This window comes from Sorex araneus, chromosome 7 (genome assembly GCF_027595985.1).
Source record: "Sorex araneus isolate mSorAra2 chromosome 7, mSorAra2.pri, whole genome shotgun sequence".
NCBI classification, from domain to species: Eukaryota; Metazoa; Chordata; class Mammalia; order Eulipotyphla; family Soricidae; genus Sorex; species Sorex araneus.
This window is the reverse complement of record NC_073308.1, coordinates 53,427,464-53,451,582: the sequence shown is the minus strand read 5'-3', so window position 1 is coordinate 53,451,582 and position 24,119 is coordinate 53,427,464. Positions and strand designations below refer to the sequence as shown.

Genomic DNA, 24,119 nt, shown 5'->3' with positions numbered 1-24,119 from the left:
GTTTTCTGATCTATATTACTCAGACCCTCTACTTTTCTTCATAGGTGACAACTAATTCAATTCTTCCCGAGCACTGTAAGCAGTGGGGCTTTTTGAACAGCTGTGGAAAATGGCTAAGATACCAATTCTTAAAATCTGTTTGGAAGATTAAGTGGAGATTTCATGCAGTATTTCAAGCATTTGTAATCAATTTCTATTTGGATGCTTTTCAATATTTTTTTCTCCCTTATCATAATATGACTGTAGAATATCTCTAGAAGAAGGGAAATAATGTCTATGAGCCAGAATTTCAGTTTTAAACTAGACGTTTGTCTTAGAACTGTTTCTTAGCTCAACTACAACCTATAGCTGTTGCTTTTCTCTTTTAAATTCTTTTGAATTCAGAGACATATCACTGGAAGAAATGTTTTCTCACCCCTTTTCTTAAGAATATCAGTTCTTGGAAGATTTGTGATGAGGAATTAAAGAGTAGAAAAATGACTGATGATGCTTTCCATGATGAAGATAAATTTGTCTTCTTACCTAAACTTTATGATCACAGCTTGACATATATTGTTGCAGTAGGTATTAGTTACAATGAAGTTTTCTTCCTAACTTTGTCTTCGCAGTAGTGGCCAAGATAGGTTAAAATCTTATTTTAAAAATCATTATTTATCAAACGTTTGATGCTTACTTGCAAATGATGGGGCAAAGATTTTAATATTGCCTCTGTCTTTAAAAATAATCTCTGATTTCTCTAGTAATAGTATTGTCATCTATTATAATCTTCCAATTTTTGATTTAGGTAAATATTGGATGCTATTTAAATTATAGAGGTAATAATAATAATAATGATAAATATGCCAGGCCTATTTTCCTAACTAATCCTCAGATAAATACATTAAGGGAAATAATATTGTTTTAATCATTTGATAGAGGAGAAAGAGCAACCAGGAGATTATAAATTTCCTATGTGCTTATACCAAGAGTCATGCTCAGTGAATTTTATATTAAAACATCTTAATATGTCCCATTTTCCCATAATGTATCTGTGACATCATAAAGGACCAAACTGTTTAATATGGCAATCCAAAGCCAGCAATATTTGGCCTAAATACAGCATTTTACCTCTCCTAGTAATCTCTGAGTTTTAATCTAACAAATTCAGTTTGTAGAACAGAAAAACACTGCTGCAACAAGACTTTTAGATAGACGTGTGTGTGAGCATTTGGTTGAAAGGAAGTCAGAAAATATGTATACAGAGGGAATTCACATGTGTTTGGGCATTGTTTTTGTCTAGTTATTTAAAAATTACTTTTCATGCATAGTTTTTTAAATTCATTTTCTATAGTCTTTCCTAATCAGATGGTTTACTCAACATACTTTGAATATACTGTGAAAATAATTGATAGTGTCTTTTTTTTTTTTTTTTGGTTTTTGGGTCACATCCGGCGATGCACAGGGGTTACTCCTGGCTCTTCACTCAGGAATTACCCCTGGCGGTGCTCAAGGGACCATATGGGATGCTGGGATTAGAACCCGGGTCGGCCGCGTGCAAGGCAAACGCCCTACCCGCTGTGCTATCGCTCCAGCCCCAGATAGTGTCTTTTATTGAAGGCCATTTTCCTCATGTTTAAAACTTTGTTCTTTGTTTCCATGAACAATTTCCAAACTTCTCAGGTCTCTCATGTTGTGTTTCCTATCCTGCTTCCCTGTCCTCGTTCTCTAATGTTTATAGAATCTATCCGTCTTGCACTACTTTATTGGTATGGATTATGTTAAACACACACATTCTTTTTAAATGTTGGAAGGACTTTAAACATTCACAGTAGTAACATGGATAGGTCCAATATGTCAGCGCCCTGTGGCGTGTGAATTGTAAGGAGTTTCAGGAATTACTCAAGGTGATGAGGACTGTTGATGACAGAATAGTACATGAATTAAACACAACGGGCCCAACAGCTTGCTTTGCAGGGAAAATCGATGCTAGCCAAACCTGTCAACAACTGTATGAGTCTGATGGCTGCTCACGCCAATAGGGACAGAATCATTAAAAAATTGTATAGCTCACACCTCATCAGTAGTAAAAAGTCTCCGAGAAGAGAGAGAGAAAATAATTTGGATAATTTAACACAAATAAAGCTAGTTAGGAAAGAGCCAAGTTGAAATGGATGCATTCAGAATTAAATGTTGAAGTGGTAAGTGACAGGGGCTGGAAGGTGTTTATGAACACTGCCGAATTCACTTTAAGCCTCCAAAGAATGAACAGAGAGAAACTATTTTTAAAAGAACTGAGTCATCTTGTAAGAGTTTTAAGTGTGAAGATATCAACAAGGTAGGATTCCTAGGATGATTTCAGAGCCAATAAATAATCCAAGATCTTTTCTTGATTTTCGCTCCACTTAACCAAGACCTCAAGTATAAATAATTCTGATTAAATGGGAAAATCAGCTGATATTTTGTATTGCTTCTGTAAAAAAGATGTTTTGTAACTAGTAAAATAATTTTCTGGAAAAAAAGACAGGCATAGTAGGAATTATTAAATATCTTTCATCTAGAATCACCAGCTGTTAATATTTTACCATATTTTCCAATCCTCATATTCATATGTATGCCCACACTATTATATTCTAACATTGTTATGTTATGATTTTCAGAACCAGTCGAGTTTAAATTGCAGACAATAGCTTCCTACTAGATGTTTAGCGAGGGTTTTCTGGAAAAAAAGGAATATATTTTTATATTCACAGTTCAACTAACATACTTAGGACATTTAATCTTGATATAAAATTCTTTATGTTACAGTATATTTTTTCAGCATATGTTTTTATTCTTTTAATTTTAGAGAGTGACACAGAGTCTCTTGCTCCCATGCCTGGCTGTCTTCACCAGGGCCCCTCGGAGGGGGTGGGTTGAGTCTCCCTCCCCAACCTGAGCAGAACCCTGACAGCTGAAGACTTCTGGAACCCAGCCACAGCCATGCTCAAGGCCACTTTCCACATGCTTGAACGAGCCTCAAACATGAAGGAACCGGCAAAAGAACCCAGGTGTGCAGGACCAGGGCTGAGATCTCCAAGCCTGCTCGGAGACTGGACCTGGACCTCTTCCACCCAGACCCCACATTTTCCAGTAGATAGGCAGTCTCACCCACAAACTGCTCGAGGCACCATTTAATCCCATCAGTGGTCAACATGCAGAGACTATAAAACCAAGCTCTGACATCTTATAGCCTAGTTCTCCCTCTCAGAGAATCTGGCAAGCTACCAAGAGAGAACTTCCTGTCCACATGGAAGAGCCTGGCAAGCTCCCCATGGCGTATTCATATGTCAAATACAGTAACAATGATGGGTCTCAATTCTCCTGACCCTGAAAGAGCCTCTAATACGGCACTGTTGGGAAGGATGAGTAAAGATAGGCTGCTAAAATCTGAGGGCTAGGACAAATGGAGATGTTACTGGGCCTGCTCGAGCAAATTGACGATCAACAGGATGATAGTGATAGTAAATTTTAGAATGTGTATTTCTTTGGTTATATCATTCCTTAGTTCTTCCATATTGTCCACTTTCCACACCAAAGCCCTAAGTAGATTAATCATATTTATTTTATTTTATTTATTTATTTTTTTTAATCATATTTATTTTAAATTCTTCATTTGAATGATTCCAAATGTCTGTCTTTTCTAGTTTTAATGCTTATTTTCTTTCTTAAGATTCTTTTTGCCTTGTAGCACTGGTTACAATTTTTTTCTTTCTGTAGTGTATTGGTCAAAAAGAGTTGAGATAAATAGGTCTCTAAGATTTTATATTTTGTTAGAAGTTAGTTTATATTGACAGTTGTTCTTATTAAAGTTAGAAGGTAAAATTTCCTCTAGCATTTTGTTTTCCCTCTGTTATTGTCCTTGAATTTCTCTAGAGACTGCTTCTTATTAGGGTCTGAGGTGAGTAGTTATTCGGTTGTGATCACTTGTTATTAAACAGAAGCCTAACTGTTGTGGTATTAAGGCTGACTGTGTAGAGGAAGTAGTCCTGTATCTTATGGCTATATCTCAGTTTTGAAAACACAGTACAATATTTTATTTTGGTAAGAACACAGTAAAGCTTAAGGCATTGTGTGTGAGTTTGTGTGTGTGTGTATACAACACACACATATATATGTGTATGCATATAATGAAATGTTTAAAGTACAATAGTATTTACTTTATTCCCTGTTCTACATAGCAGTTCAGTAGAAATTACTCATATTGCATAACTGAAACTTTGTCTATTAACAGCTTCTCAGCTCCCCTTTCTAACCACTGGAAAACACCATTTCATTCTCTAAATTTTTGTGTTTGACTATTTTATATACTGTAAAAAACTAAAACTCGCCGAGGGGGCGAGTACACTCGCGGGCTCTCCGGGCGGCTCTGTCTCACCGCCCGCGTCCGGTGCTCCGGAACCGCTGTGTGTGCCGTCGGTCAAGGACAGGCGAAGGAAGAACGAGGACCAAGCTGGTTGCTGATTAGTTACCGTTTATTCAATCTTTCATCTTTCTCATCTCCCGCACTCCCGGCTCCCAGCTCCGGCCTCTCTCTGGATCTACTGCTCAACTGCTGCTTCTCTCTGGCTTCTCTCTCTCCTCCTACTTTTCTCTCCCACCTTGCCCTCTAGGCTACAACCAGCCAGGTAGCCAAATGAACATAAGAAAGCCCTTCCTGAGGGCAGGGCACTCCAAAGCCCTTCCTCACTCTTAAGGTTTTTTTCTTTTCCTTAGTCCAGGAACTTATTAACATCTCAATACTAGTTATTTTTGTATGGACATAGCAAGGGATACATTGAGGCTTGCAAGGCAGCTCTCCTGGCAACATCTTGCCACAGGCTCAGACCACAGCACTCAGGCCAGATTAATCATTCCTCACCCTAGCAGGGTCCAAATCTAGTATCACTGTTTGGATCATGACAGCATTTGTCCATGATCAAGCTCTTAACTTATAGTTAAGCATTAGGCACTTTGGCCAGGCCCATCTCGATGCCAGGGTAGCACACAACTCACCGCTTGCCCTGGGTCCTTCTTGTCCCATGTCGGGACCGTGCTTTGGGGGTGCTAGGAAGTAAGGGCAGCTGAGGCTTAGGTCAAGAGAACAGATGCCCTGGAGGAAAATATCATGTAGAGTCAAATGACTCCCAGGTTACAAAAGCATAACATTTGTTAAGTCTTCCTGTGTCCATACAAAAAGGACTTGCTCTGAATAAACTATGCAAAGGACTCAAGGAGAAGAGAAAAACATCATTTACAAGTCAACAGAACACCAAGAAAGAAGCTACAAATAAACAAAGAGGAATAGGAGCACTGTAACGGGAGTAACCCAATAAACCTAAACTACTGAGGCTATGTTATCCTACAATATACCTTATATATGTGGAATCATACTGAAAGTGTTCTTTATTACTTTTAAAAAAATTTACCATGATGTCCCCCAGGTTCATCCATGTTGCAGAAAAGAAAATTTTAAAAAGAAAATTCTATTATTCCATTGTGTATTGCAGCTTCTATATCTATTCATGTGTTATTATACTTGTTAGGTGCTTATGCAACTTAGCAAGAGTTAATAGTGCTAAATGAATATGACAATGCTAAAATCTCTTTGAGACACTGATTTCAGCTACCTATTTTCCTTCTTATCCCTTCTTCCACCTCTATCTCCTGAGGTGACCATAGTTCTGCTGTTAGTGTTCACTGGTTTGTCTTCTTATTTTGTTTTGTCTGTTTATCAATTTTATGTTCTTATTATGTACACATAGATGAAATATTCCAACATTGTCTTTTTTCTTCATAGTTATTTAACTTTCCACAATTCCCTTGAGTTCTCTTTATTTTGTGGCCAGTAGCAAAATTTTGTCTCTTTTAAATAATTGAAAAATAGTTCTTTGTATCAATGTACCACACCTTTATCCAATCACATACTAATGGGAACTTTGAACATATCATACTTTGTCTTGTAAATAATGCTGCATAGTTTCAATTCTTTTTAATAAATGTTCAGATGCAGTATTTTTTGGAGCGTAATTGTAGAAGTATATGTAGAAAGATGCTTGGGAAAGTTTGTAGACTTTCTGAAGTCAATAGTTTTTTGAGAAAATTTCATAACTGTATGCATTACAAATCCACAAAGTGTAAAAATGAGCAAACAAAACCAAATCCATAAAGTGTATATGATTTCCATTTTCTCCAAATCATAACTTTAATTTTTTTGTTATTGTTTTGGGGGGCGGGAGAGCACACCTGGCAATGATCAGGGTTTACTCCTGGCTTTGCCTTTACGAATTACTCCTGTCCATGCTCATGGGACCCCCATAGGATGCCAGGGATTGAACCCAGCTCAGCTGCATTCAAGGCAAGTTCCCTACCCATTGTACTATCACTCTAGTCTTTACTTTTTAAAAAGCAATAGCCACCCAAACAGGATAGAGGTGATATGTCAGTCTGGTTTTGATTTCCCTGATGATTAGAGATGTTGCACTCTATTTTTTCCATATATTTTATGTAGCCCTGTGTATGTTTCTCTCATTTAAATACCTTTTTAGGTCATGTTTCTGTAAAAAATCAGGTTATTTGCTTTTTGTTCTTGAATTGTAGAAGGAGTTACTTAAAATTTTTGTAAATTAATATTTTGTTTTATTGAGTTTTTGCTTGTTTTTTGCCTCACTCAGTAGTGCTCAGGGCTTATTTCTGGCTTTGTGTTCAGGGATCACTCCTGGGCAGACTTGGTGGGCCACGTGGGTGCTGGGGATCGAACCTAGGTTGACCATAAAGACTAGTGCTTTAACTCTTAGTCTCATTGATTTTTGCTCTTGATGTAATGTCCATGAAGTTATTTTGTCCTCTGATTATTTTTAGGAGTTTTATAGTTTCAGGTTTTTAATTCATTTTTAAATTTTGTGCATAACAGCAGGTAGGGCGTTTGCCTTGCACGGGGTCAAACCTAGTTCAGTTCCTTTGACCATCTCGGAGAGCCTGGCAAACTACCAAGAGTATTCTGCCCGCACAACAACAGAGCCTGGCAAGCTACCCGTGGTGTATTCCGTATGTAAAAAACAGTAACAACAAGTCTCACAATAGAGACATTACTGGTGCCTGCTCAAGCAAATCGATGAACAATGGGATGACAGTGCTATAGTGCAGTAAAGGAATAAAATTTTATCTTTTTCCATATGGATATTACATTTTCCCAGAAATACTTATTTACAAGTATTGTACCCTACCCTTTCCCTATTGTATATTCTTAGCATCCTGTGTAAAATTGGCTAGCTGAGTTGTGTATACTTACTTTTGATTTTCTATTATGTTCAAAAGGTACATGCAATGCAGTATTATTCAATTTAAATTATGGTAACTTTAAAATATATTTTGAAATAGGGACCATGATGACTTCCACTTTGTTCTTCTTATCCTACATCACTTTGGCTAGTTGGCATCTTTAAATATATTTAATAGTTTCATTTTATTTTGATAGGACTCACACATAGCAGTGCTCAACCCATTTAAGGTATCTTCCTACGCATAGTTTGGGATCTTTGTGATGTGCCACATGGACTTTTTTTATATTTCTTTAAAATATGTCATTATACAAAGTATCCCATGCTCATAAATGGGAAGAATCAACATTATTAAAATAACAATTCTAAAGAAGATATTATATATATTCAATGGAATCCTCTTCCAAATTCAGATTATATTTTTCCAGGATCTAGAAAAGTCAATAATAAAGTTTGTACAGAATCAGAAAACAAATTGAATAACCAAAGCCACACTGAAAAATATAAAATTGAGAGATATTTCATTACCTAATTTAAAACTGTATTATAAAGCATTAGAGGCAACATTAGAGGTGTCTGTCTCCTTGTCAACACAAACTTGGCAATGAGCATTGATTCATTCAAATACCTAACAACCTGAATCGAACACTTAGACATGAATAGATGAGGCTCATTGCTGGCAGTTTCTATCTTCGTCGTCTGCGCACCCAACTACGACAAAGAAGAAATTGAGAAGTTCTACATGGAGCTGGAGAAGTTCTATAAAAAAGACCAAACCTTCCACAAGGTCATTGTTGGTGATTTTAATGCCAAGATGAGACCAAGAAGGTCACCTGAAGAACTCCATTTTGGGACCCACGACCTAGAATAGAATGAACAGGGTGAGAGACGGTCTGAGTTCATCATGTCAACCAAGACAATCCATGGTAACTCACAGTTCAGAAGGCTGCATCTAAATGTTGGATATGGGAGTCTCCCGGTAGACAGTTCCACAACGAAATTGACCACATCATATTCAATCGATGGTTTTGCCTGACCAATGTCGCTGTTGTCCCAAAATTTCAAATGGGCTCAGGCCAGCGTCTCCTTCACGTGAAATTCTACTTCATGGAGTGGGGAGAAAGGGCTGCAAAGTTTAATAAGAGAACTCCCAGAACAACCACCAACTGGGAGCTCTTTGGCACTATTGCAGCAATATGGGAAGATGCCATCATTGATAACATCGACTGGGAATACAGTCGACTGATTCAGCACCTCCATGATTGTGCGAGGAATGCCGAGAGTAAGAAAGCCACAAAAAGACTGCTGTCTTCAGAAACTCTCAAACTCATTCGCTAACGTGATTTGGTGTAAGCCTCAGGCAATCACAAGCTAATGTCTGAGCTTGCAAAGCTGTGCAGAGAAGTGATAAAGGAAGATCTCAAAGAGAGAAGAGCAGCAGTGTTGGCCGATGTGGCAGAAGCTGGGAAAAGTATTGGCAATGCCCGCCTGTTTTTCGCCAACTACAAGACCAAGATGACTGCTCTCCAAAGTCTGGATGTATCTATCACATCTTCCAGAAGGACAATGGAGAAGGTTATCCACGAATTCTACTTGGATCTCTTTGGTATCCACATCCACCTGCCCACATACCAAATTCCACAGGAATGATATGTCATTCCCAGCATTTTTCCTTCTGATACCCGACACACCATTTTGCAGGTAAAAAAGCGTACAGCACCCAGTCCAGATGAGGTCAGACCCGAACACCTGAATAATCTGCCATCAGTACTCGTCAATACACTGCCTTGGCTCTTCACACACTACCTGTCTGAATGCAAGGTTCTGTCCCAATGAAAAATCAGCAGGACTGTCCTGTTGTACAAGAAGGGAGACATCCATGACATTGGCAACTATTGCATGATCTACCTGCCTGTTGTCCGTCGTCTACAAGTTATTATCTCAAGTCATCCTGAATAGGATTGACAGAATATTAGACTAAGGACAACCTTGAGAGCAAGCCGGGTTCTGAAAAGGATTCAGTATGATAGACCATAACCACACGATGACCAAGCTTATTGAGGTTTTGTAAGAGTTCAAGATGCTGCTCTCTCTAACATTCATCGATTTAAAAATGGCCTTTGATTCTGTTGAGACTGAAGTGGTCATTGAAGCCCTAGCCAAACAGGGAGTTCAAACTCAGTATATCAGGATCCTCTGTCAGCTACATTACAGATTCACCACCAACATCCACCATTCTACAAGGAAGTGATCATGGAAGTAAAGAGAGGGGTTCAGCAGGGCAACACCATTTCACCAAAACACTTCAGTGCCAGCCTTGAGAACATCATGCGACAACTGGAATGGGAAGGAATGCGAGTAAAGATAGATGGTTCTTCAACTACACCACCTCTGCTTCACTGATGATGTCATTCTAATAACACCAAACATTAGCCAAGTGGCATGAATGCTGGCCGACTTTGACCATGAGTGTGTAAAGATTGGTCTGAAGCTGCATCTCACGAAGACAATGTTCATGAGAAACAGACTAGTTCCTGATGTCCCATTTGCTCTCAACAGAATGAACATCTCCGAATGCAGCAGATATGTGTACATGGGTTGAGATCTCAACATGATGAACGACTTGGTGTCAGAACTGCACAGGAAGAAGAGAGAGACATGGAACACCTTCAATAGCATCAAAGAAGTTGTTAAGAGGATGAAAGACCTCTGGCTCCAGACACATCTTTTCGACTCCACCATTCTTCCTGCACTAACATGCATCTCAAAGACCTGGGACCTACAAAAACAAAATGAGAATGCTATTGGGTCTCCCAAAGAGAAATCAAAAGCTATGCTTGGAGTATCATGTTTCACTCAAGTGAGAGAAGGAATGCAGAGTTCCGACCTCCGGTCAAAAACTGAGGATCAGGGACACTGCCTCATTTGCCAAGGCATCAAAAATCAGGTGGGTCGGACACGTAATGCTATTTGTTGACAACTGCTGGACTGGAGCCATTACTGACTGGATTCCACGGGACATCAAAATAACGCCTGGCCACTCACCTACAAGATTGTTGAACTCCTTTGTCAAGACCCAGAATGAACGATTTGATATTCTTCATGTTCCTGGAGTGAGCAGATGCCACTGGGCTACACTAGCTCGTGACAGGGATGATGCAGACATTAATGGCTCCCGCTCAAACAAATTGATGAGCAATGGCATGGCAGGTGATACAGGTGATAGTGATCAAAACTGCATGATTCTAGAATAAGGATTGGCTCTTTAATCAATGGTCAGCATTAAGTATCCAGTGACAAAACTTCATATATATGAACAATTTTTAAAAAAGGAACCTTAGAACATAAAATGGAGTAAAGATAGCCTCTTCAACAAATGGTACTCAGAAAACTGGATAACTATGTGTAAGAAATTGAAGCTGGATTCATATATGATACCTCAAGTAAATATCAATTTAAATTGGGTCAAAGACCTTGAGACCCAACAAGAAACTATAAAGTACACTGAGGAAATATAGACATGACAATTACAAAAATTCAGACCTCAAATTATCTTCAGTGATTTAATAACCACTGGCAAAAGCAACAATAAAAAATAAACAAATGCAATACATAAAATGATAGAACTTCTGCATGGCAAAAGAAATAGTCTAAAATTAAGAGGTAGCGATTTGCACACAAAATACCAGATATAGTTTTAATATCTAGGATATATGAAGTATTCACAAAGATCAACAACAACAAAGTAATAAAAAATACCCTATGGGCAAATGTGGAGAGGAAATGAATAGAAACTTCTCTGAGAAGACAAGAAGATGGTCAATAGGCATGTGAAGAAAGTGCCCAGCATCACTCATCATCAGAGAAATCCAAATCAAGATGACAATGAGATACCATCTCACATCGGTGAGAATGGCACATATCAGAAATACTAGGAGCAATCTATGTTGGTGGGGATGTGATGGAAAAAGAACTCTCAACCACAGCTGATAGTAAAGCTGCCTGGTACAATCCCTGTGTAAAATGGGATGCAAAGTTCTCAGTAAATTTAAAATCGAATTCTTATATGACTCAGTGATTCCACTTTGGGTTACCTATGCCCACGACATAAAAACAGTCTCTCAAAATGCACATCATCATTCATTGCTACAAATGCTAAGATATGGAATCAGCCTAAGAGTCCAATGACAGATGAATGGATTATGAAGATGTGATACACACACACACACACACACACACACACACATACAGAATGGAATACTCTGCAGCTGTGAAGAATGATGAAATCATGGAATCTGCTGCAACCTGATTGGAACTGGAAGATATGTTGAATGAAGTAAACTAGAAGAAGAAAGACAAACATGATTATCTTGTTTATCTGTGGTATATAGAATACTGGATGAGGAAATATAGTAAAAGAGGAAAGTCTAGATCACCCTTGTCCACAATGTCTAGAGAGTAGGACAGAGAAGGAAAGAAACTCTAATATCTCAAAGAAACTCAAAGAATTCAATAAAATCAAATATCAATAACTTTGTAAATCAGAATTCTTAAATTAAAAAGAAAAATGTTTTTAAAATATGCCATTGGACATTTGATGCAGATAGATTCCACTTGTAGATTACTTTAGGTGACACATATTTTTAGCAATATTTAATTTTCCAATCTACACTTTTTCTCTGGGAAGTCTTATAACTTATTTGTGCTATCTTTATCTCATCAATACTTTGTAATTTTCAATGTACAATCTGTTTACTTCTCTAGTTAAGTTTTTTCCTGAGTACTTTTATTGCTATTTCAAACTGAAGAATTTTCCCATTTTTCTTTCAAGAGTGTACATTGATCAAAATGTACATCGTAGATCATACAAACTATCTTTGTATATTTTTTCAGCTTTACTTAATTTGTTTCCTAGTTCAGTTAATGATTTTTCTGGTTTTGTTTCTATTTTCATAGGGCATTTCATCTGCAAACAAGAACAATTAACTACTCATTTTCTCACTTGGATGTTTTTACTTCTTAATTGGGACTAATACTAGGCATTCTAGTACAAATTTAAGGGCAGTAAGAGGTGTAATTGTTTACTTGTAAATCTTAGAGGGAGAAATCATCTTTTCACCACTGACTGCAATGTTAGCTATAGGCTTTTATATAGGATCTTTACATATGAGGTGATTCCTTACTATTCCTAGTTTGTTGAGGTTTTTTGTTTTTATGTATTTAAAAAATATATGGTGGTATTAATTTGTCATATATTCCCCGCTGCATGTATTGCAACAAGCAGGTGATTTTTAGTCCTTTTACTGTTGTGTTGTATCTTTGCCTGTTAAAACCCACCCTTGAATCATAGAGACAAATTCCACTTGGTTTTAATATAAAATCTTTTTAAAAATTGTGTCTCCCAAGCAGTGCTCAGTGGAGAGTGGAGTGGAGGTTCGGTGCAGGTACTTTTAGTAATACTCAACCTACTGGGCTACAGATTATTGCCAGTCCCTGTGGATGTGGTACTGGCAACCACTAGGGCTACCTCCACAGTGCTGGGGAAATCCCAGGGCTCTACTCATGGTGCTTGAGGGGCTATTAGGTGCTAAGTCTTGGGGCACATGTTAGATGCGTCGCAACCTTTGTACTCTATATTATCTCCTAATCCCTTGAAGTCAGCTATTTTTGAAGTGCAATTGAATTTGCTTTTTAGATCTTTATTGAGGTGGGTCATTTAAAAAATTTTGTTTGGTTTTGTTAGCGGGGGATGGGGGCGGTGCTCGGGGCTTACTCCTGTCTCTACATTCAGGGATCACTCCTGGAGGTGCTCAGGAGATCATAGAGGATGCCAGAGATCAAACCTAGGTTTGTCACATGCAAGGCAAGTGCACTACTTACTTGTGTAATTTACACTCCGTAGGGCTGTGTAAGCTCCTCACACTTGCTGGTATGACATGTGAAAGGATGTTCTCAGGCTCTCTGGGCAGCTCTCCCTCGCCGCCTGCATTCGGTGCTCTTGAGCCACTTCTCCACCCCGGAAGGCTGTTGCCTTGGACAGACAAAGGAAGAATGAGGGCCAAGATGGTTGCTGATTAGTTGGCCGTTTATTCACTCTCTCGTCTCTCCCAGTTCTCTCTCTTCAACCCTCTCTCTCTCTTTCTCTCTTTTTCTCTCTCTGTGTCTATCTCTTTGCTCTCTCCTCTCCTCCTTCAATCAATCTATTTCATCAATCCATCCAACAATCCATTTCTCCAATCAACAACCCACAATTCATCTAACAATCTGACAATCAATCCAATCCTTTCTCCAATCATCCTGTTCTCCCTGAAGTTGCTCTTTTATATCCTCTCACCACGCCTCTCCAGCCCCCCCCAACCATGTGATCCCACTGATCTCAGAATATGAGGTAAGAAGTAGTTCTTCCTCTTCAATTTTGGGAAGCTTTTGAGAAGGAGTGGTGTTAATTTGCTTTTAAATATTTGGTTGAATTTGCTAGAAAAGCCATCTGGTCCAGGTTTTGTCTTTTGGAAGCTTTGATAACTGATTTAAATAGTGATTCAATTTCTTTACTGGTTATATGTATGTTCAGATTTATTTTTACACCTATGCCCCATTTGTGAGGGTAGTTAGTGAGTTATGAATAAATGGAGATTATATCAATATATAACTTAGATATAGATGGGAATCAAGTATGAGAATCCTTACATACTTATTGTTATAATGAAATTTGTTTTAATGGAGACTGACTTTTCTTCCTTCCTTCCTTCCTTCCTTCCTTCCTTCCTTCCTTCCTTCCTTCCTTCCTTCCTTCCTTCCTTCCTTCCTTCCTTCCTTCCTTCCTTCCTTCCTCCTCCTCCCTTCCTCCTTCCTTCCTTCCTTCCTTCCCTCCTCCCTTCCTCCTTCCTTCCTTCCTTCCTTCCTTCCTTCCTTCCTTCCTTCCTTCCTTCCTTCCTTCCTTCCTTCCTTCCTTCCTTCCTTCCTTCCTTCCTTCCCTCCCTCCTCCCTTCCTTCCCTCCTTCCTTCCTTCCTTCCTTCCTTCCTTCCTTCCTTCCTTCCTTCCTTCCTTCCTTCCTTCCTTCCTTCCTTCCTTCTTCTTTCTTTCTTTCTTTCTTTCTTTCTTTCTTTCTTTCTTTCTTTCTCTCACAAAAAATAGTTTTTATTTTTTATATTTTGCTTTTTGGGTAACACCTGGCAATGCATAGAGGATGCTGGGAATCGAACCTGGGATGGCTGCGTGCAAGTCAAACACCCTACCTGCTGTGCTATCACTCCAGCTCCCCCCTCCCAAAATCAGTTTTTATTGAAACAAATTTACTTAGGGGGAAAAGGGAGAGAGAGACAGGGAGAGAGAGAGACAGAGAGAGAAAAAGAGAGACAGAGAGAGACAGAGAGAGAAAAAGAAGTGTGACATGTGTTCATGAGAGAACACAGTCTTCTTCAGGGCTGAGGAGAAGCTGAGAATGTTATTTCTATGTTGAAATACATTCATATTTCTTTAGCGCTCACTCTTTTGAGGGGAGTGTTGTCCTTGGGCCATAATATGTGGTGCTCAGTGATTATTCCTGGCTCTGTGCTCAGGAACCATTCCTGGAGTGCATGGGGAGCCATAGGTGGTGCTCAAGATCAAGCTGGGTCCATCCACATGCAAGGCAAGCGGCTTAGCCACTGTACTATCTCTCTGACCCTGAACCAGTACTCTAGTAGAATAGCTAATCACTTTACAAAAAGAGATTATCAACAAAAGTTAATAGGTATTATTGGGATATACAGAAAGTGGTGGCAGACTTTGGAAGGATGTTAAGATTTAGAAGATATAGTGGTATATAGTCTGTGCATTTCATTTTATAGTTTCTAGCCTGAAAGCATAAAATATATTCAATGTATAGATTGGTGATAATTCTATCTGAAAACTTAACATGTTCCTGGCCTTTGTTAATCAGAAGGGAATTCAAAAATTGAAAATTTCAGATAGTATTAATTCAGTAATTAAGGTAGTTCTCTAACTAGAGAACAGAAAGCAGTAACAGTGAGGTTATAACAAATGTATATGAACTATGCTGAAGTATTTTACTGACTTCTAAAGTACATATATCCAGATTGGAGTAAAATATCTTAATGATGGATAAAAGAACTGAGCAGAAATTGTAACAGCCACCTAAGGCAGACTTTTTAATATGATCCCAACAGGTTTTTCAAATAAAAAGAAATAAAGAAAAAGCAACATTTTCCAAAGGAATTAAAAAAATAGACTCAGATTAGAATATTTATAAAGAGTGTATGCATATGTATTATATAAAAAATATATATGGGATATAATCAAAGTTATTCAATAAAAGAAAAAGCACCTTTTGTTGTGTGACTTTAATCATTATTAAAAGAATAGAAAATCGATATAGACTACCCATGAACTGAGTCAAATTATATGACACATATGCTATTACTACATTCAATAATGGGATAGAAAATATGCTAGTTAATGGGGCCAGAGAATTAGTACAGAGCTAAGGTGCTTGCCTGGCACTTAGCTGAATAGGGTTTGATAACTGGCACCACATATGACCCAACCCTTCAGCATCTCCAAGAGTGATCCCTGAGGAAAGAGCAGGGAACAGGCCCTGAGCACAATTGTTTGTGGCCCCAAAACAACAACAAAAAATAATGCTAACATATCACTGTATCACTGTCATCCTGTTGTTAACCGATTTACTGAAGCGGGTGCCATAACCGTTCCATTCGTCCCAGCCCTGAGATTTTAGCAGCCTCTCCTTACTTGTCTTTCCCAACACTGCTGTATTGGAGGCTCTTTCAGGGTCAGGGGATCATTCCCTGTTATTGTTACCAATTTTGGTATATCGAATAGGCCACAGGTAGCTTTCCAGGCTCTATGCTATGCTAACATATAGATATATAAAGGTTCAACAAAGCAATTATTTGAAAAAGGAGCAAATATAAGTTTTAGAAATGAAAAATACAATATTTGAAATGTAAATTTTTCTAAAATACAGAATTAAAAATAAGAATTAATAGGGCTGAAAATTAACGGAGTTTCCAGTATTACTCTCCTCTCTGACATTTCTAAAAGCTATCTTGTGGTTTTTTAATTGGGGTTTTTGTTCCTGTTGTGGAATTTCTTGGAGGATTAGTATAGTGGCAATAGAATCCTTTAACTACCCTTTGTTTGAAAAATGTCTTATTCCCCCTTCAAATTTGAGTGATAACCTAACAGGGTAGAGTATCCTAAACTGAGTTTTTTCCATCCAGCATTTTCTGTATATTATGTCACCTTCATTTGGTCTGTGAAATTTCAGTTGAGACATCTGATAGTCCTAAGGGCCTCTTCTATGCCACCTTTAGTATTTTTTTTCTTGTTGCTTTTAGGACCCTCTATGTTTCATTTTTTCCCCATTTTGATTATAATGTGTTTTGGTGTGCTTCTATTTGGGTTAATTTTGTTTATAATTTCTTGAGCTTCCTGGATTCGATTAATTTTTGTCTCAATTCAGTGAATTCCTCAGCTATTAGTTCTTCAAGTACGAATTTTACTTCTTTCTGTTTTTTCCTTCTGGAACAATTACAAATGTTGTTCCTCTTGATGCTGTCCCACATAACCCTTATATTCTCTTCACTGTTTTTAATTCTTTCTTATTTTTACTGATCTTTCAATTTTTTTCTTTTCATTTTTTTGGTTTTAGGGCCATACCACGCAGTGTTCAGGTTCTGCACTCAAGGATCACTGCTGTTGGTACTCAGGGGACTGACTCATGGGGTGCTCACGATTGAACCCAGGTCAGCCATGTTCAAGGCAAGCACCTTACCTGCCATGTTATCTCACCTCCCCCTGATTTTTTTTTAATCTATAAACTCACTGATTTGAGTTTTGGCTTCTTTTATTCTGCATTTAAATTCTCGATGCTTCCTTTTTAGTCCAGCTATGCCTGTGGTCTCTATGGTTCTGTTTGGCCAACTCTCAAAAGTTCTCTCGTACATTGTCTGTTTTGACATTCTTTTCCCTTGATTACTTCATTTCAGTGAGCATCACACTGGCTATTGCTTTGAAGTATTTTTCAGGTAGCCTGCAGAGCCTGAATGTATGGGAGTTCTTTCTACCTTGCCATCCTGTGGGTGAATGCCCTCATCTCCCCTTTATGTTAGATGCTTCGGGAGGACCAAGGTGGCCGCTGGGGGTTTACAGCCACGGTGCCTGGAATTGTTCCAAGTACTGGGGATCTCAGTCTGGGGGATTGTTTCTAGTACTGGGGGACATCAGTCTGGGGGATTGAGATAGCCACTGCCTTACTAAGGAACCTGCATCTGATGGGCTGGTGGGGATCACCTCCTTGGTACTTGCAATGCTCTACATACACCTGGGTGAGCACAGCTGGAAATTGCCTGGGACTCTGGGGATCCTGGACCACAGAGCTGCCAAGCAGGAAGATCAGAGCTGGTGCTCTGTGCTCAGTTCACGTGCTGACAGCATGGACTGGACCTGTGCTGGGAGGTACTGAGCTAGTGCCTGGACCTGGGCAGTCTTACTATTGATAGGGTGTGATTTGCTTAATAGCAGTCAGCTGTAGGAAGCAGGTCTGTCTGTATGCTAAGTAAGTGTGGCCTTAAGAGTCTGTCAGCCCCTCAGCTAGCTGAACTAATCTTTAGGGTGGGTGAAGGACATTATCCTCAGGGCCTCCTTCTATGGGAGTGAGGCCCAGCAAGGCTTCCATCAGAACTGTTCTTAGCAAAATTAGGGGAGGTCACTCAGATGATGCCTGCCAAGGACTCGGATTTATCTGTACCCTGTCCTTTCTTGCCTCCCATGCTTAGGCTTTTGTGTAGGATTTTAGGACTGGGACCAGGCTCTGGTCCAACCTCTTTCCTCAGGATAAAGATACATGAGAAATCTCTTTCTGTGTCTAGTCTGTTATCCAGCTCACCACAAGGTTTCTGAACTTGGCAAAGGCTTTTCTCTCTCTGTTTCATTACTGTATTGTCCATTCATCCTTCGCAGTAAGCTTTTGGTCATCGTCTGAGGTCTCTTTCTGTGTAGATTAAACCAAGTTTTGTTGTAGATTTGCTGTAAGGAGGCAAACACAAGGTTATTTCTATCAGTCCTCTGGGCTGCCTATAATTCTTTACTGTTTAGTCTTGGGGTTTTCAGCACGTTGGTGTATAAATGTTGAGAGAAGGGTTATAATCCTTTATGTGGTATTAACTGTAATGTTTCCCCTTTCATTTCTGATTTTATTTACTCAAGTCTCTGTTTTTCTCTCCCTTAGCCTAAATAAAGATTTATTAATATAACCTTTTCAAAAAACTATCTCTTATTTTTATTCTTTTTTCCCTTGTTGTTTTCCTCTTCTCTAGTTTATTATTTATGCTGTAATATTTTTTATTTTCTTCCTTCCATTAAGTTTGAGATTAGTTTTATTTTCATATTCTGGTACCTTGAGATGTGAGGTTAAGTTTAGTGTATTTGAGATTGTTTTATTTTTAAAATCTAGGGATTTATCTTTATAAATTTTTCTCTTGCCAGTACTTTTGTCGTATACCAAAATTCTTGGCATTATTTTTAGTTGTCACAAGATACTTTCTAATTTTCCTCTTTTGGGGCTCTATATATCCAGGAGAGTTCAATTTCCATGTTTTTGTGCATTTTCAAGTTTTTCTTCTGCTACTGATTTATACTCTCATTCCATTGTGGTGAGAAAAAATACAAGTTATTTTATCAAACTTAAAAACCGTGCCAGAGCTGGAGAGATAGCATAGTTGGGAAGATAGTTGCCTTGGATGCAGTTGACCCCTGTTCAATCCCATCATCCCATATAGTCTCCTGAGCACTTCGAGGAATGATTCCTGAGTGCAGAATCAAGCGTGACTCCCGAGTATCACCAGGTGTAGCCCCCAAACTAAAGCAAAACAAAAAAAAATGCTAAAATTTGCTTTATGATGCTTGCTAGGGGAAATATCCAAAAAGGATGTGACCTACAGCAAACTCCAGTTTATGCTGGATGTGTGGACAGCTGCAATTTTTCCAAATGTGGTAGTGGGACGATTGCATGCAAGGCAGGTGTGCTACCACAGAGCTCCATCCTGGAGAGAATTTTGTTTGTTTGTTTGTTTGTTTTTGGGTCACCTAGTGGTGCTACTGAATCATTCCTGGAGTTTCTTGAGGGACAATATACAGTGCAGGAGAGACAGGACCAAGGTTATCCAAAAGCAAGGCAAGCATCTTAAACCCTGACCTAGCTCTGTAGCCTTTCGATGGAAGTACTTTCATGGTGTGCAGTACTTTGTGAGGACTAGGGCTGGTGGTCCACTTTAGGAAGGCCTGACTGCATATTTAGTATTCATGCCTGCTGATTTCAGGCAGAAATTGGGTCTCTGAGTTTGCATATATGTGTCTGACCTGCAATTTGTGATCAAGTGGCCACCAGCAGCTACAGGTCTGAGTTCTAGCAGGTGTGGGCTGCAGCTCTGGGGGCACGGTTGCTGTTCCCAACTGTGGCTGTGGAATCTGAGTTTAGCAGCCTGGGGCTTTGTAGCGACAAGAGCCCCAAAGTAACTATAGGCCCTCCTAGCTATAGGAGCCCCTGCCCACTGCCAGGATACTTGTGTTTGCCTGCACATGCCCATGACTGTAGTAGGCCTGGGAACTATTCTGTGGTATTTAGCAATGCCATGATACCAAGTTTGAGTGGGCCTGGGTGCACGGGGACTGGCTGCCCCAAGCTATCCTGCTATTATCATACATAGGCCTGCAGGTGGTGTCATTACATGTGTGTATGTGTGTTGGGGTGGTGCAAGGAGCTAAGGCTTAAGAAAAATATCTGGGGTCTCACCTATGGCAGTATAGGGGCACAGCAGAACCACTGCCCACCCCCCAATACACACATCTAACTGGCTATAATTGGGGGGAGCTGCAAAGTGTTCTCTGAATCTGGGCATTCCTGGGGGCTTCCTGTAGCAGTGTCATGTGGAGCGGGAGGAGACGGCTGCTTGGCTAAAGCTCTGCCCTTAGATTGCAATGAGTGGAGCTCCCTGTAGGAATTCCCCCTCAGCAAGTTCCTGCTTCAAACAGGGATCAAATATGGCGCCTCCCAGCAAGGTGGCAAGAGATCCCTGAAATGAACCTGGCAGAGACTCTGTAGAGTCTCTCCTGTGCAGCGCTGTTGGGAGTAGAAACGCTGGTTTCTGGGTTTTGCTTCTTCTCTGGGAGGACTCTGGCATCCCTTAGCTAGCTCTCTGTGTTAGGTACCCAGACCTGGAGTCAGACTGCAGCCACAGGCCACAGCTAACGTTAAGTTTTGACTAGGCCTACGTTTCTGTTTCCCAGAAATTGAACTTGCAATTTCTGGTAAGGAACTGCTAGATCATCTGACTGGTCATGAGGGGTCACGATGTGACATTTTTTGGAACAACCAGAAACTAACTCTTATCAAATGTTGACTGATCGCTGACAACTGTTGTTTGGTCACTGTTATCATAGCACTTGCTCAACCTTGGAACCATATAAACTGCTTGCACTTGGAGGTCGAGGTAGCTATCAAGAGACCACTTTGTGGGTGAGATAGTTGACCCCAGTTAAATTGAATAAAACTGCTTTGCACTTGCATTACTGTCTCTCTGACTCTGTCCATTTATGTCGAGACCCAAAAACTCGGGTTCAACATCTATTGAATCCTCCTTTAAATCATCCCTGTTCACCAAGGCTGGTTTGAGAACCTTGGTTTTGAATTCTGGACCGTCATCCATGATGGACTCCTTTTCTGGGGTGAACATCTTGCCCCCACTGTGTGCACTTTGCTAAGACCCCAGGACAATGCTGCATGGATGTTCTCTGTCTCTTGGTGCTGGCTTACTTACCCACAGCATTTTGTTTCCTGACATTTCCCCCTGCTGTTTGGATGCTGGTATAGCCGGCAAAGCATGACCCTCTCTCTGTGCTCGTGGACCAGGTTTATCTGAGAGAATGTTTAACAATAAGTCTTGCCAGTTCTGGAACCTCAGAAACCTTCATACTTGTCTAAGCTGTTTTCTTTGTTCTGAGCAATCTCCTGCCATCTGGGGTCTCATCAGTACTGCGAGGCAGGTGAGAGTGAAGGTGATCCTTTCGGCATTTCCCAGAAAAGTCCAATCACTGGGTGTTGTGTCTAATTCTGGAGGGAGCAACTAGGACTTGGGGAATTTTAACCACTTAACTGTGTTAAACTGGGGGAGAGGGAGAAAATCTATTTCAGCTCTGGGTCTGTCTCCGTTCTCACCAGCTCCTCTCCTACAGGTGGCTAATATGAGTTTTGCTTTGTTTGCTGGTGGTTTTTGTTTTGTTTGATTTTTTGTTTATTGGGGCCACATCTGGGGGTGCTCTGGATTTACTCCTGGGTATGTGCTCTGGGATCATGCCTGGCAGGGCTCAGGAGACCTTAAGGGGTGCCAGGAATCCAACCCCAGCTAACTGCATGCAAGGCAAACGTCCTACTCTCTGAGTCCTGGATATTCTGATACAGGTAAAACTTAAGCTAGTATTTTGTGAATCTCCCAGGAAAGGAGTGTTGCTTGGTATGTGAACCAACTTTTCCCTTCTTCAGGGAGATGAGAGCTATTGTTTTTTTTTCCCTAAACACCTGGTGCTGTGCTAGCTATAAGGATTATAGTGAAATAATGTCTTGAATTTCCCTCGTGGCCATAACATATATGGCTTCATGATTGTCTGGTGTGGTGGAGTCGTTCAAGTAGTACCTGGGTTTCTCTGAAAAGAATTTCTCTATGAATTGTTGATGAGTTGATGTGTTCATGGAAGAAGGGTTCTTCAGTTCCTTTGTGCTCCTTTTGGGGATGCCCTGCACCTAGGTTTCAATCTTTCCGTTAGCGTGTGGACTTGGACTCTTTCATAAATTCTTCTCAAAAAAAAAAAAAAGTATGCTCTCTAAATGAGACCAAAATAACTAGAGGGGGCTGGAGTTGGCTGTTTACCTTCCCCCCAAATCATCTAGGTTCTGTAAAGAATCAGACTTTTGCAAAATAATTTCCCTCAGGGCAGGCTTTCATCGAAAACAACAGAATGCTCTGGGCTTATTCCAAAATGGCTTCGTTTTCCTCTCCCTGACAAATGTGTGAGGGATTTTTGTGTGATCCTCACCCTGGGAACCTGGTAGTACTTCTGGATGTAAATCTTACAAATTGCCACTGCCCCTCTCTGACCAGGCTCCCTTGAGTTTTTAACTCTCAAGCTCATCCACACTGAGCCATAGCAGTTCATTAGTCATAGTTTAGGCAATCCTATTAGAATTGCTTCAGCTGCCGGCTGGCTGCCTCTGGCTAACTGTGATTCTCTGTGTTCACCTGTCTTCTCAATTTGGGGGATTGTGCTTTGCCCTCTGACCCTCATTGTTTCATGAAGTCAATCAAAGTTGATTTTACTTCAGTTTTTTATTGAGCATATAGAATGCTCATTTCCAGGCTTTTTATATATTGAACTCATTTTTACTCAGTGCTCTCACTAGCACTTGTTTATGGTGATTTTTAAATATGCCTTTCTTTTCAACATGGGGTGATATCTCATTGTCATTTTTATTAGGATTTTCCTGATAGGAAAAGATGATGAACTTATTTTTTATGAACTTGGATAAGTTTCAAAAAAATACTTGTTTAAAAAGAAGGCGAGCTACGTAATTGTACTTATGATGGTTAAAATATTCATACTTTTTAATTTTCTCCAATTTTCCATAAAACGAAACTTTCTAGGAATATTGCCATGACCTGTGGTTTTTACTACTGTAACTATGGAACTAGTCAGGAGTTCCAGTGTTTGTCCCTGTCATTGGACTATATCTCCGTAGAACAGAATCCTTTTATAACTTTTGATCCTCAAAACACCTGTCTAGTTCCGTGCCTGATTTAAACTTAGTTTGCAAATATTTTATGAATAATCTTTAAGCTTTTGAATGGTTTAGTTCTAGTAAAATGATGGATGTGTGTAAACACATGCGTGTTTATGTTTAAGAGAATGGGAAGCTACTGCTTGCAGGCTGCCAGTTTTACACTAGGAAGAAATGAAGCCAGATCTTGTAGTGTGAAGTCACGGTAGCGTCCATGAGTTCTGGGAACTGAAGAGACGTTTTCTACCCAATTACCCAGACTTGACTTTCAGCAGGGTTACCTTTGTGCGGAATCAAAGGGAAATCTTCTAACCAGTTGATTATTGGTTTAAAAAAGCTCAGCATCTATCTTCAGACTGCTTTTTACATTATTTCTGAGCTTCTTTTTATGGTACACTGAAAATCTCATTTTGATTCAATGTTTTCAAATGAAAATTTGGTTAATAGAATTTTTCTACTTATTCTTTTAAAGGAAAAAGCCTTTATATGATATGCATATGGTGAAATATAACACAGGGGGCAAATCACTTATCTACGCAGATCATTTCTCTAAAGGCTTCCCTGAACACCTCAAGTTATATTCATGATGGTTGTTCAAAGTGACACGTGGCTGTACTTTGAAGTGCAGAATTACACTCAGATGCCTTTATGCAGTGCAATCCAAAATAATTACTGTCAATGTCCAGCTTCTACCTTTTAAGGCTCAGAGGGTATCAGCGAATTCATGAGGGAAATAAATTAAGTACGTAACCTTGTTCAAAGTCTCTCTCCCTCTCTTCTTTCTGAGAAACTAATATAAAGACCTTCACTAAGCAGCTGTTGTTTATACAGAAAGGGAAGCATGGTACTTTAGCACAAATTTGGCTTTATAAAATATTCTCTGATTGAAATGTGTTTGAAGACAATGCCTGGAGTTTTCTCTATGTAATTTAGAGTTATTTGCCACTATTTTCTGATTCTCATACGCATACTTGGTATTTGTTTGCCTACACAA

The 24,119-nt window shown here is 39.5% G+C and overlaps 1 pseudogene; it reads left to right on the top strand.

Annotated features, from left to right (window-relative positions):
* The first annotated feature begins 476 nt into the window (after nt 1-476).
* Nucleotides 477-24,119, top strand: part of LOC105942862 (protein MIX23-like) — a 29,180-nt pseudogene continuing 5,537 nt past the window's right edge.